At 36.2% G+C, this 13,441-nt stretch overlaps 1 long non-coding RNA gene across 1 annotated transcript; it reads right to left on the minus strand.

The window, feature by feature from the left end:
• Positions 1-5,879: 5,879 nt before the first annotated feature.
• LOC117614197 lies at positions 5,880-9,124 on the minus strand. Its single transcript, XR_004583837.1, has 3 exons — positions 8,952-9,124; positions 7,296-7,832; positions 5,880-6,615 (listed from the first exon to the last, which is right to left on the minus strand). It is a non-coding gene; the product is annotated as an uncharacterized LOC117614197 (long non-coding RNA).
• Positions 9,125-13,441: the final 4,317 nt, after the last annotated feature.

Consider the following 13,441-nt stretch of genomic DNA (forward strand, 5'->3'; position numbering starts at 1 on the left):
TTTGTAAATTTGATGAGTGTTTATTTGGATCACCCATTAAATATTTTGGGCTTTTGAGAATTAATAGGCATACAACCAAATAATATGTTTCCGAACCTTGACATTTTTTTATTAGTTGGCCCCATGACTGGTTATCTTCTTTCTCATCCCTTTAGGTGAACGAGTCATTATCAAATTAGGATTTCAAGAATTGGAGCTGTAAAGGAATTATAGTCTTAACAAACTTAGGAAACAATTACACCACCAAGAATCCCTCCTTATTTAGAACAAATCCTCAGACCCATTTTCCTTTGCTTCACAGTCAGACCATCATAGAAAGCAATCTTTGTTTTCTCAACATAAGGTATGACACATCCAAGAGTTTCATAGAATAGCATCTCTTTTTCTTTCTTTAGTCAAAGTAGACAACAAATATAATTGAAAACCAGCCAGCCCATGTCCTAAAGCGGCATGCGCCTCTTCTTTTTTCTTTCTTTTTGCTAACTTTGCTTCTTCTTTTTTCCTTTTGTTGCGTCTATATGCAAACAATCACACAAAGCCATCTTCCAAAACATCGATGACTTCATCTTCTTCTTTTTTTATCTGTATGTAAACAAACACACAAAGCCATCTTCCAAAACGAGGCTATATATAAGCCTTTTCCTTTGTTTTGTCTGTATGCACAACAAGTAGAGGATAAAGAAGATCATCCAAGATAGAGAGAGGGGTTGTGCGACACAGCCCTATTTTCTTATTATTTGTTTTGACAGAATAACATGGCTTCTTTTTCTCGAAGACCTCCATCCTTTTTTTTGTTGCTGCCTTTTGTTTTCTTTATGACTAAACACTTCTTTTCATTTTTTATGCAGTGCATTCAGAGAGAAAAAGAAAAGCTTTCTCAAGCAGAGAAAGAGAGAATTGGTCAGAGAGTCCAAGGGTAATACACATTCCTATTTTTCGGCACATTTTGGAATTAACTCCCAGAATATCATTTTTTTTGTTCTCCCATGGATTTCCTTTTCCTCAACAAAGCTTTGTTGAAAGGGAATCATCCCGCGGATTTGCTATCCACCCATGTGATTTAAGGGTTGCCACCCAACATGGATTTGTCATCCAAGAATTAGATTTAAGGGTGGCCACCCAAAACAGATTTATCATCCAAGAATTAGATTTATAGGTTGCCACCCAACATGGATTTATCATCCAAGAAATTGATTCAAGGGTTGCCACCATACAGAAATTAATGATGATGACAGTATACTTGTGACAATTTCTTTCGTCTCTATGCTCTAGCAATGTTTCCAGTAGCAGCCCCTTTTTTTCTTCTGTTTCTTTTTTTTTTTTTTCTTGCCCTCTTTGCTATTGTGCTTTTTATAGGCTAGATGTGGGAGACCTCTTTAGTGTAGGATGCTTCATTCAAATATTGAATAATCAGCCCCACAAAAATAAGAGCAACCAACTTCTCTTGAGAGATTTCATTAGTTGGTCAGACTCCCATCTTTTTTGAACTCTTTTCCGATACATGGTTTATCAAGTTGTGTTTTATCTCTACCCTTAATTTGAGGCTTGCTGGATGTGTCACATAACCAAAGCCTATTTGACTTCTTTGTTGTTTCAATGCATATGGGTATCAAAGTTGTGCGATTTATCCAATCCCACGTTTGAATTTTTTGTGAATTTTTTTATTTCAATAGTTCCACAACATATCCAAAATTGGAGGCGACACCAAGATGGTCTTGGGCGGCAATGTTGGGATGATCCGACCGTGAGGCCGAGTGGGTGATGAGCATCAAATCCGACCGTGAGGCCAAATGGGTGGCGGCTGCAAGAACCGACGGCAAAGCTGTGCGGCTGCAAAGTCATGGCAACCACAAGATTGTGAGTTTGCAAGGGTGCTCCAACTGCATTGGCATGTGGCTGAGTTGTAGGCTCAACGGTTGGACCCAGTGCAGCGGTCGTGCTCACAGCCATGGGGTCGATAGGTGGTGATGTCGTCCTGGCCTTGGGGCAGTGTGGTGGAACAATGCATATAGACACGAAGTCTTGAGGTGGAGCTGTGGTCTCGACAATGAGGCCACTAGAAGCATCGCTTGGGCCCATCGCAAATTGAGTCGTCGCACCGGCCCTGCTTTTTGTTTTTGTGCTTCCAATCATGGTTGTTTGGAAGGCTTCTATTGAGCGATGAGTAGGAGGAAACGGATTATTTTGATTCAAGAGCACGCATTGAATATAACTCATGCTCTCAATGAAAGCACCAAATATGATTGAGCAAAATCCTGCACAAGGAATATTAGCAGGTTGATTCCTCGATCTTTGATCTTCCTTCTCTCTCTTCCTTGATCCCTACGAAATAAATTTGAGTAAATAGACCACACCAAGGAGGGTGTTGGACAGTGGTGGACCCAGGAATTTTCTTTGGAAGGGGCAACATTTAGAAGGTTAAAAGCTCAAAAGAAATACTCGAATTATTCAAAAGAGGATTTAGGGTTTATGGTTATACAAAGATAACCAAATTAGAAAACAAAAATAATATCTCTAAAAAAACAACAATATTAAAATACATATTATAAAATATATAAAAAACTACAAGAAAAAAAAATACATTCAAACTTAGAGGAGAGGGATGGATCTGCAGCAACACTCAAGAGCACGCAAAGCTTCGTGAAGAATCAAGACTTCAACGCAAGGCATCCCTTGGTATATTTAATTCCAACTTGGACTCCAAGACCATGCTCTTCCATTCTGTGGAAATAAGGCTTCAAGTTTGCTCTTAGAATTTTATTTTATTTTATTTTTTTGCCTGGCCAAAACAACGTCGTTTGGCCGGGACTTAAAAACAAAACACACTCTAACAAAGAACATAAGAGGTTGCTGGGTTACTGAGGCATTTATTCGAACAGGTGGTGGGCACGTCCAAGGTAGAGCTAAGGGGCAAACTCCGGTGACTTCAAAGCTTTTTCTTGTGAGGGGAGGTACAATTGCACCTCCTTGCGTCTTTGTGGATCCGCTAGTGGTGTTGGCCAAAGGCCCTTGTATGCCTAAGTTCAATTAGATCTTGATAAAGATATGACAATAGCTAAAGTGGATGAAGTTTTCTCTTACGGGAAGAGCTGGGTGGCCGGAGCTGTGTGTGGTGGCCGGAACCATGTGGGAGAGAGGGGAGAGAGAGTGGCGGCAAGAGAGAGTTTTAGGGTTCAAAAAGAATTACCTTGAATGCCTTGTGTGGCCATGTATTTATAGGCTCTTTGTATGCTATGGTACTTATTTGGTTATGATTATTCTTTCCCAAAAAGATTATAGGAATTAATCCAAGAGATTTGGTGAAAATTGGTTCCTTGATGTTGGGAGATATTCCTATCTTAAATCAAAGATAATTCCCCTAATTAAATAGGATTTAATTAGGATTTAATTAGGGTAATTAGTTTACCTAAGGAATAGTCTTTTTCCACATGTCGTCTTCTTATTGGCCAGCGAAATATGTGTTCCTACAGTAATCCAATGATTCCCCATCTATATTAATTCATCTATATGAGTGAATGTAGATCAATAATTCCCCATGTTTTTACTATAACTTGTACGTGGGAGGTGTATACAAAAACTATTTTTTGGAATGAAGGGTATGAATAGGTCTTTTAAGTGGCATCATGCTTGACAAATCTTTAAAAATTGCCAAAAGTGGAACAACCAATTTGAATGCATTTTTATTTTATGTTGTTATATGCATTTTAATTTGATGTTGTTGTACTCGTTTTCAATTTAAGTGAAATTATATTATGTTTTGGAATTCCAATTTGTTTAGGTTATAATGTTCAGAAAATTAAATCATGAATGTTTAAAATAAAATACCGTCAAGAAAAATTAGCCACAAAAGAATTAGTGGTTAACCATTCTTAAATATTTAATAAAACTGAGAGGTTGGAGGAAACCTATTTGAATCCAAACAATATATTTGGAGGGAAAAATTTGAGTTTGGCCCTATTTAGGTTGGAGATGGTCTTAGGAGTTGTATTTGGATTAGAATTTTAATGGATTTTAAAGGGATTTAAATCACAAGTTTTCCTTTTTGTATAATTACCTTAATAACCATTTTTTAGTCCCAAAAAACCATGGCCGCTCTCTCCTTCTGTGAGTCCCAAAGACAAACTCCATAGAGGAAGAAGGAGGAAGAAGCGTCATTACTCCTTCTCCCCTCTTCTATCCTTGCCTTTTTCTTTTTAGGCTAGTGAATAAGTCCATTGGGATGTTTTGAATAAGAAGCCCGTTGTGGTGATTTTTTTCTAAGCTATGCTTATATTGAAGTTCTTCGTCATCCCTTTTAGGCATTCTCAAAGGGGCTACATCATCTTCGACGAAGGTTGCTGTAAATAACTTAATTGTTCTTTGTCAAGGTATTTGTTTGCATTTATTTGTTCGCTCTTATGCGCAGGTAGATCGATGAAAATCATGTTTTTTCCAGATTTGTTAAGGATGCAGCGGTGGGTGTGGCCGGTATAGTGCTTCTTCAGGTGGTGGTGGTAGTGTTCGTTTAGGCTCATGGATTGCTTTAGGGTTTCGATTATGTTGGGTATGTGGGCTTTGTTTGGGTTTATGGTTCATTGTGGTGATGTGGGCTAATAGTTTTAATGCGGCTTTTGTCCGTTTTAGTTTTGTTTTTAATATGTTAGTTTGTTGCCTTCTTGAGATTGATACTTTAGATGTCATGTTTATGTATTTCATTGTACTGTTGAAGTTTATCTAATGAAAATTTATATTTGATGGGAAAAAAAATGACATATGATTTAGACGCAAATAGTCTTTGAATTTTTCAAAAGTCCTCAAACAAATCAATCAATTTGAACTCAATCATCTTGTCCACATATCAATTTGGTCAAATTGGTCGCATGTCATCATATTACAAACTTTAGAGGGGTATAGCGAAGCCAGGCCATTATAAAGACAAGCAACCCTTAGGCCCCGTTTGGTTCACGGAATGAATTTAAGGGAAATCATTTCTCATGTCATTTCCCAAGGAATGGGAAATGAAAGATTCCTTTTCCACATTTGGTAATGCTGGGAAAGTAACTGGGAGATATCATTTTGTTTCTTTTCCTATGTTTGTTTTGAGTAGGAATGGAAAACAAAGCTTGTATAAATTTTCAATTATACCCATACTAAATCAAATAAAAAAAGAATGCATTTAATGATATCTTGTAATTCTAAATTGTTAATGGGGACAAAATGGTCATGAAAAATGTGTATTTAATGTTGGCTTATTTTCCCAAACTTTCCCATGAGGAAGGAAAACAAAACTCAAGTTGGGAGGATGGCTTCACATTCCCCCCTACTTTCCCAGGGCCACACAACGATTTCCTATGCCTGGACTTACCAAACATGAAAAAGCAATTTATTTATCATCCCCAAATTTCCTTTCCCATAAACCGAACGGAGTCTTATAACAATAGCAAATAGCCTACTTATAGCCCTCTCTCTTCCCCCTTATTCGTGGACTTCAACGGGCCCTATAAGCTCATGTGTCAATTCTTCGTATTTTAAATCAATTTCTAGTGACCAAAAAGACCAAAATCAAAAAGAGGAATTCAATCAAACCTACTTTCGTAAAATCATCAATTGTTCAACAAAATATAGCTATATCGCCAGTGGACAAAATAAAACTTATGTGGTTCGAAAGAGTTCTTGGTGGTTTTTTCCCCCTAATGTTATGACACTTTTTTCAGATATATAATTTTTAAATTATTGTAGCTTCAAAAATAATTAATTAATTAAAAATTAACTCTTTAATATTTCATTTGAATTTTTAAAATTTTAAATGCTAAAATTACTAAAATTCCCATGCCACGTCGATATAAGATACCAAAATAAAAAAGCACAAAGCAATAATGTCGAACAGAATAACGAAGAAATAAAAAAGAAATTGTTAAACAAAAATTTGAGTTTGGGCCAACCATTTGGGTCATATGCATTGGAGCAAAAATGAAAAATTGTAGAACAAGATCTTGAGCGTAGCCTTTGCAAGCGCCGGCTAATAGTAGAATTTCCCTCTACTCCTCCTCCACTTCCCCTCGGTTAACCTAAGCGTGGTGGTATCTTTACGAGAGATTGGAAAAGCGATTTCTATAACCAGATAGAACTTTGAAATAGCTTTGTTCACTTTATAACTGGGTTTAGGCGAGGCTACACCCTGCTAAACAAAGCACAGTCCACTTACACAACAGTAAAACATGCTGCGGCGTTTCAGTTTGACTTTTGCACAAGGGAGCAGTGTAGAGGCAGTGAACAGCCGTCTGTAGAGATTCAAACTGGTAAACAAACTTTATCGCATGCACTGTTAGGTAGGATTTGCACTCCTTTTTCTTACTTAAGTTTGGTCAAAGAACTAATAATAAATCATGGGCAACATTTAACACAAACAGAGAGAAGATCAAATGACATACTCTAGTCTGAGTATGAACTGTCTTGCTCTTCAGATTCAAGTTCTCTCATATTGTTAGTTGCCAGTTCAACTTTCAATGATAACCTCTGAGTATGTTCCTCGATATATTTCAATACAATCTGTAGCTTCTCTTGATAAGCAGCAGACTTCTTTTTCTCTCGATGTAGCTCCGTGGACAGTTCCCGGATTTTCAAGTCCTTCTCATCCTGAAAACAGAGAACTAATATCAGACACTGTTGTAATTTAAGTTCATATAGGAACTTGTAAATATACACTTATTAGGCAGGATGACACATGATTTCAACAAGCAGCTGCACAAAAATATGATTATTGAGGCATTAGCTCATAAATTTATTGGTACTAAGACCTATCTAGCAAATGTCTACTTGATTTGACCTCAGAATCATAGCCACCAAACCTCTTGCCCAACCAGAATTGCTTTTGGCCAAAAGGACTTGCATACCTATGGAATAGCATATGTATGACCAGGTACCGTTTTACATCAAAGATGGAAATTTTCAATTCTTCAGAATTTTCATTTTCTTAAATAAAAATAGAACACAGTTGAAGTGTTGTACTATCATCGCTATGAATTTAAATTTTTATATTTTTTTTAAACTGTCAGACCAATAAGAAAATAAATCCCCAATTACAAGTCACATTCTGCTCATCATCTCTTACATATCATAATAATATAAGTTCATACAGCCAAACTGGATGCTCATTTTGTTTTTTTAAACCAATTCAAGGATTAATATTCAAACCTAGTTCTTAGTTCCAATTCATATAACTCCAGTCTCATACTAACTCCTCAAAAGAATCTTGCAAAATAAGATTAAAATTCTATTATAAGCACATTTACATACCAAAACGAAGACCAACATACCTCGCAGAATGCAATCCTATGTGATCGTCGAGGTGGTATTTTGTTAGGATTCAACTCATGATTATGTTCTTTTACAAAACCATATATAACCCACGTGCCTCCATCCTTTGCCGTTATCCTCAACATTGCATTGCATCCCTTTCTGGTGGCTGGCCGTGATGGAAGAACTCTGTTTTGACTCGTTGCATATTTTTCTGCTCGGAAACCTTCTTTTGAGCAAACAACTCCCGGCCAATTATTGCGTTATCTTTTAGTGAACGACGTGTACGATTGTTCTGTATTGTAAATCCCATATGCCTACCATACATCTCATAAAAATCTCTAGCATCTTCTGCTGATTCAAATTCCATCCCAATAACCGGTTCCAAAGTTAAAGAAAAATCTTGGCTAGATGTTTCAATCAAATTATTATCTACATCAGGAGTATATGATAGCTCGTCATCAGCTGTTTCATGACTGGAAAAAGTTTCATCTAGCCAACACCTGTAGTTTCTCTCAGGGCTAAATCCTTGTCCTGAGGTGCTTGCCATCATTAACCTGCAAAAATGAGATATAGTATAAATAAGAGCATAGGATCAACGCCCAAGGGACAAGCAATGGTAGCAAGTTAGCAACTAAAATTCTATCTTACCTGAAGTATCCAATTTATTCCAGAAATAAAGTCAAAATATGCAAGTAATAGTGCGGATTGTCAGCAATGAGACCTAAGCTTATGATTAGGCAAGACAAGGACTTTTTGAAACCCATCACCTAGAGAGTCTGGAATTTGTCCTTGACTGTGGCCATGATATTGAACTTGACGGCTACATAACACCAAAAGCGTCCACCCATGATAAAATGAGAAGGCTACAATGCAATTTTGTTAAAGAACTCATCACCAACTGTAAAGTTCACTGGTTTTGCTATCTTTTTGCTCTATATGGCTCACACATACACTCTATTCAAACATAAATGAGAACCAATCTCTAAAGCAATTCATAGGCACATCACTTGGGAGTTGCCCTCTCAGATACAATACCTCAGTATAAAAATAAATAATAAACAATAACACTTGAATCCATATCCGCAGATCCTCGGATCTTGACAGAAGGGTAGCTAGAGTAATAGGGGAAAAATCATTTATAGCTACTGGGTTCCCCTCATCCACTCAAGAATGAAAAAGGGTAGGTGCAAAGAGCTGCATCAGAAGATCCAGCAGAGGCTTGCTTGCCTCATGGAAGAGTAAAATCTTGTCTTTGCCTAGACAATCTGTATCTACTGCTATCTCCATATGTGTACAACGCAGAATGTGAAGCTGCCTGCCTGAATCAGTTACCTAAGTCATTGACAGCTACCACCAGGACTAACCCACTCAACTAGGAGTCAAATTTTTCAAAGGGGAGTAGTAAATTCACAATACTCATTGACTCATTAGATCAATAAAGAAATCCACATAACATAATTCAAACTTCAAGGTTCAACCTACATAATATAACATGAATCTGAAAGCAACAAAATTTGTTAAGAATCTAAGACATTGCTAAACTGTGCAAGATTCTTAGCAGCCTAAAATGAACCCCTCTACAAATTTTCCAAATTGGTCTTCAACTGTTCATAAACACAAGAACAACAACAATAAATATACACAGAGAGAGAGAGAGAGAGAGAGTAGGATACCTGGCAAGTACTAGAAATTGAAAACCCAAAATGATTTTAGCGTTCTTTTGGGTTCTACAGTCTGAGATTTTGGTGAACTGATCAGCAAAGGAGGTTTTGCTATCAATGGAACTTGGAAGCTACAGTTCGGTCTTCCCCTGTAAAAAGCGTTTTTTGGGTCAATTTAAATAGCATTTTGTCTGTGTAAGCACTCTAGAAAAGAATACAATTTTCTTTCGCCAAAAAAACAAAAAACAAAAAACAATTTTCTGTTGCAAAAAATAGAAAAAACAAAACAAAATTTATTCGAAGTCAATGATCTTTGACCTAATAGTCCCACCCGAAAAAAAAAAATCTCAAATCTCAAATTCCAAAACGGGCAAATGCTGAAAACATCCTCAAAGTGACAAAAATGAATTAAGAATTAGGACACATAGGTCCTTTTTGTTTTTTATATGAAAAGAACACTTACAATGAAAAGGCATTAAAACACGATGGGCTAAAGGTCAAAATAAAACGTGTTTACAACAGAAAGGGTTAAACCATTCTCGCATAAACGGGAAGGAGAGAGGCTATGTTCCAATTTAGCTAAGGCACTAGCCATGAAGTTTGTCAATTCATAAGTTAGTAGTAGCACCATTTTCATTTGTTTGCATCGCATGTAGGAGTATCCTCTAGTTAGAGGCACGTCTGAGAAGAAAAACTCTTTGATGCTCTCTAGCTTTCAATAAAACAGCTTTGCTTTCAACACTTTCCATCTCTTATGTTTCAATTTCCTTTTACGTTTCAAGCTCCAAGCAACACTAGTACTCTTTAAGTAAGTTTCTTATCTTTTATTTTATGTTTATTCAAGCAAACATCTAGTCCAAACTCTGAAAACACTATCACAGTTATACTATTATCTTTCTAAACTAGGGATCATACTTTCTTTGAATACTTTGTTATAGTGAAATGCTTGCTATGTTTGGAAACTGTTCACCCGTTTTGATTTAGTCCTGTGATGGTTTGGTAAAGTTCCATATTGGCTTGAGAACCATTTGTGGTCAACAAGTCAACTTTCTTTGATGTGCGAGCCTGCCACTATTAGCAATTAAAAATCCTAACAGACTTATGAAAAATAGATAACTTGCGCTCCAAGTTACTGACTTTGAACAAGTGATTGTGAATTTGGGTGAGGAATATCTCTCAAGTAAGTTCTTTTCTTGCCTCAGACTGGTGAGGACTTCACAATTTCTCACAGTAAACTAGTAGTTTTGGCCAAAATGAATATTGAGAATAAATCAAACTATTTTATGGAAAACTACGTATTACACAACTTAAAACAATAGGGAACTACCATGTTTGAAAGGACAACGGAACATTGGGTTTCGATTTTTGCTTGGATTGTTGCCTTTGACTCATGCTAGACTGGATGTATCTATACTGGATTCAAACGTCAGCACCTTCAACTGATGAGGTTCAACTGGAAATCGATACCATTGTTGAATTGGTAGAGCTTCAATCTATTTGAGCCATGGAGAGGCTTGTTGGATGGGTAGAATTGAGATCTCTTCAGTCTGGACGAGACTGGAAGTGGCTGGATTGATGATTGCTGGTATGGAGCTGCACTGTAGTACCTGTTCTGCTTGATTATGAATCATCCAAGAGCTATTCTTCTGGGAGATTAAGGCATCTCTGTAAATTTGTTGAGGTTTTCATATTATGAAAAACTCGAGTTCTGCTGCTTGATTTGGCTTGTGTTGAACCAAATTTGTAACGAGAGAAATCTCGTTTCCTTTGTGAATTGCTTCCCTAAACTGAACTGGAGTCAGAAGTCAGAGTTTTGCCTGTTTTGTTTAGGAGCTGTATGAATTTTCAAACCAACTGGTTTGATTGCTTTAGAGTCTTAAGGCTTTTGAGATCGAATGATCTTGTTTTGAATTTGTCAGTATGACTTGAGAGTTTTTATTTTGATTGAATTTTTTTGCTGTCTCTAACCATGTTCACCTCCTTTCATATTTATAGAGAATCTGAATTAGGGTAAATCTTTTGAAAGGTTTTTCTTTTTCTTTTTCTAATGTAAAGAAGGAGGAGTTATTATTCTGAAAAAAACAAAAACAAAAACAAAACAAAAAAAACAACTGACCCATCAACAGTTAGTTTCTATTGATGGTCCATTTGTTTTTTCGACAAACAACTTCCCTGTCTCCTATTTATCTCTTGTAAACACAACTTTTCTTGATCTAGAGCCCTTTATGAGTCTAGAAAGGAAACTTGGCCCTTTTTTCTGGCATAAAATGGTTTGTGGGGAGTGATTTTCCGATTAGACTTTCTACCAGCTCCCCATCACTTCCTCTGCCCAGTTGAAAATTTTGACTTCAGAGTCACGTGTGCTTTTTGAGAGAAAGATCTTCCCAAGAAAAAAAAAATCTACTGACTTGAACTCTGGAATTGAGATCAACAGTGATGATGAAATTTTTTATATTTTGGAGAGATTAGAAGCTGGGCTTAATCTTTAAACCAATTAAAAACTGATTGTCCAGATTAAATCACCATTTAATGGTAATTAATCTTTAATTTGTAAATGTATTCCTCGTAATTGGTTCACAAAGGCCTGGGCCTCTAACTTCATCTGGGCTGATTTCTGGCTTTAACAAACAAAGTCCAAACTCCTGTTTTTGACATTGGCTAAAAGTCAATTGGGCTAGCATGTGGAATTTAGGCCCAAACAAAAACAAAGGGAAAAAAAAGTTCTTGTAAAAATAACTGAATTTCAATCTGGAAGCCTATGAACTCTATACATGTGACGCTGTGAGTAAACCACAAAAACCTAAAAAAGCAAAACATGGAGACCTGTAATCTATGTTTTCATTTGATTTCAAACATAAAAACTCCCCTCTGTTAGTATCAGTTGTCTCTGTCATTGGGCTTGAAACTTTGGTAGTATTATTGTCATCGGCCATGCTAATGCTATCACCATTAGAGGCACAATGCTTTGTCAGCCATATATGGACTTCAAAGTTGCTAATTAGATTCCAATATGAACTTTAACATTGTGGAGATGAATCAATAACTCTATGAGTGCTTTGTTAAATATATAATACAAATATATGGCTTATTAAAAATAATTATGTAATTAGATAATAGAGATGAAGGAAATCATAGAACAAAAGCTTTCCTTCAACTCAACGTTGGGTGGATGCAGTACTCATAGTACATTAGAACTTAATGACACTTATAAATAATAATGGAGAGACTAGTTAGGAATCAAGTCATATTCATGGTTCAACTCCTCCAATGATATAACATGGGATCAAACCTTTGTTTTTATGTTTAGAATCAAATTGAAAACTGAGATTGCATATATTTCTTTTTAGGTTTGTGGGTTTTTACTTTTGAGGGCATTTGAGTATTTTTAGATGAATTTTTTGTTATTTTTAAGTTTTTATAAAATTGATATTTATAAAAATAAGAAATAAATTTTAACTATTTTTTATGAAACCTGACAGAGCCCCAACTCAAATTTGTTATCCGACCCTAGTTTAGCATTTTAATAATATTTCACTTATCTGCTAGCTAGTTGCTATTATTTTATATCTTTATTGAAAATGCGCGGGATGGAAATTTTATATAGCTTTCCATTTCTTTTTCTTTTTCTTTAGCTAATTAAGCTTGAGGGGGCCTACTTATCCAACCTTATGTCATGCTCAGGTATACCTTGACCTAGCTTCTAGACTGAGAAGTGAGAACTATAAAATTGGAGAATTTGAGGCAAAAGATGACGATGAAGATTTGCACAGCTTGGTATTGGCAAGCAGTTGTGTACTCTAGACGCTAACTTTTTCCCTCTCTCTCACATGACGCGGAACTTAGAGCACTTCCAGCAGTTTGCCTTTTGCCATGGCAAGGGTCAGAGCTAGGACAGCTAGTATTTACGTGAATAGTGGCTGCCTTTGTAAAAGGTTGTGATGTTTCCACCAATTGTCAACAACTGAGCAACAACTATTCACATGAGATATGAGGTGAGAAATTTGTATAGAGTTTTGGTGTGGGAAGTGAAAACTATGACTAAGTATTTATTTTTTTTAAAATCTGAATTTTTTTGTATTTTTTTTAAAAAATTTTGTTGCTAACATCATAGCTGACGTCAGCAAACCGGGGCTAACATCATTGCTGACGTCAAAAAACTATAACTTAGCTGCTGGAAGTGCTCTTATCAAATTATGAGACTCCTTAACTTTTTATCTCATACCATGACGTGCAATTTGATTGAGTCGTTGTGATTAAAGGTTGCATGTCTAATTAAGATCCAATATTGAAATAATTTCAGATATTTTCCTTCACTTTGTCCTTGTCGGTTAATAGGAAGGAAGCTTAACGAAATGAATCAGAATTAAAACCTCAGATTCATACTAGAACTGCCTAGGACCCATGTCGGGCGAGTGAGTTGGGATAAAAGTTGTGTGTGTAAACGAATTTTCAATAGTATATTTATTCAAAAATAACCTTTTCCAGTCCAGACTAAATAGTAT

This window comes from Prunus dulcis, chromosome 1, assembly GCF_902201215.1.
Source record: "Prunus dulcis chromosome 1, ALMONDv2, whole genome shotgun sequence".
NCBI classification, from domain to species: Eukaryota; Viridiplantae; Streptophyta; class Magnoliopsida; order Rosales; family Rosaceae; genus Prunus; species Prunus dulcis.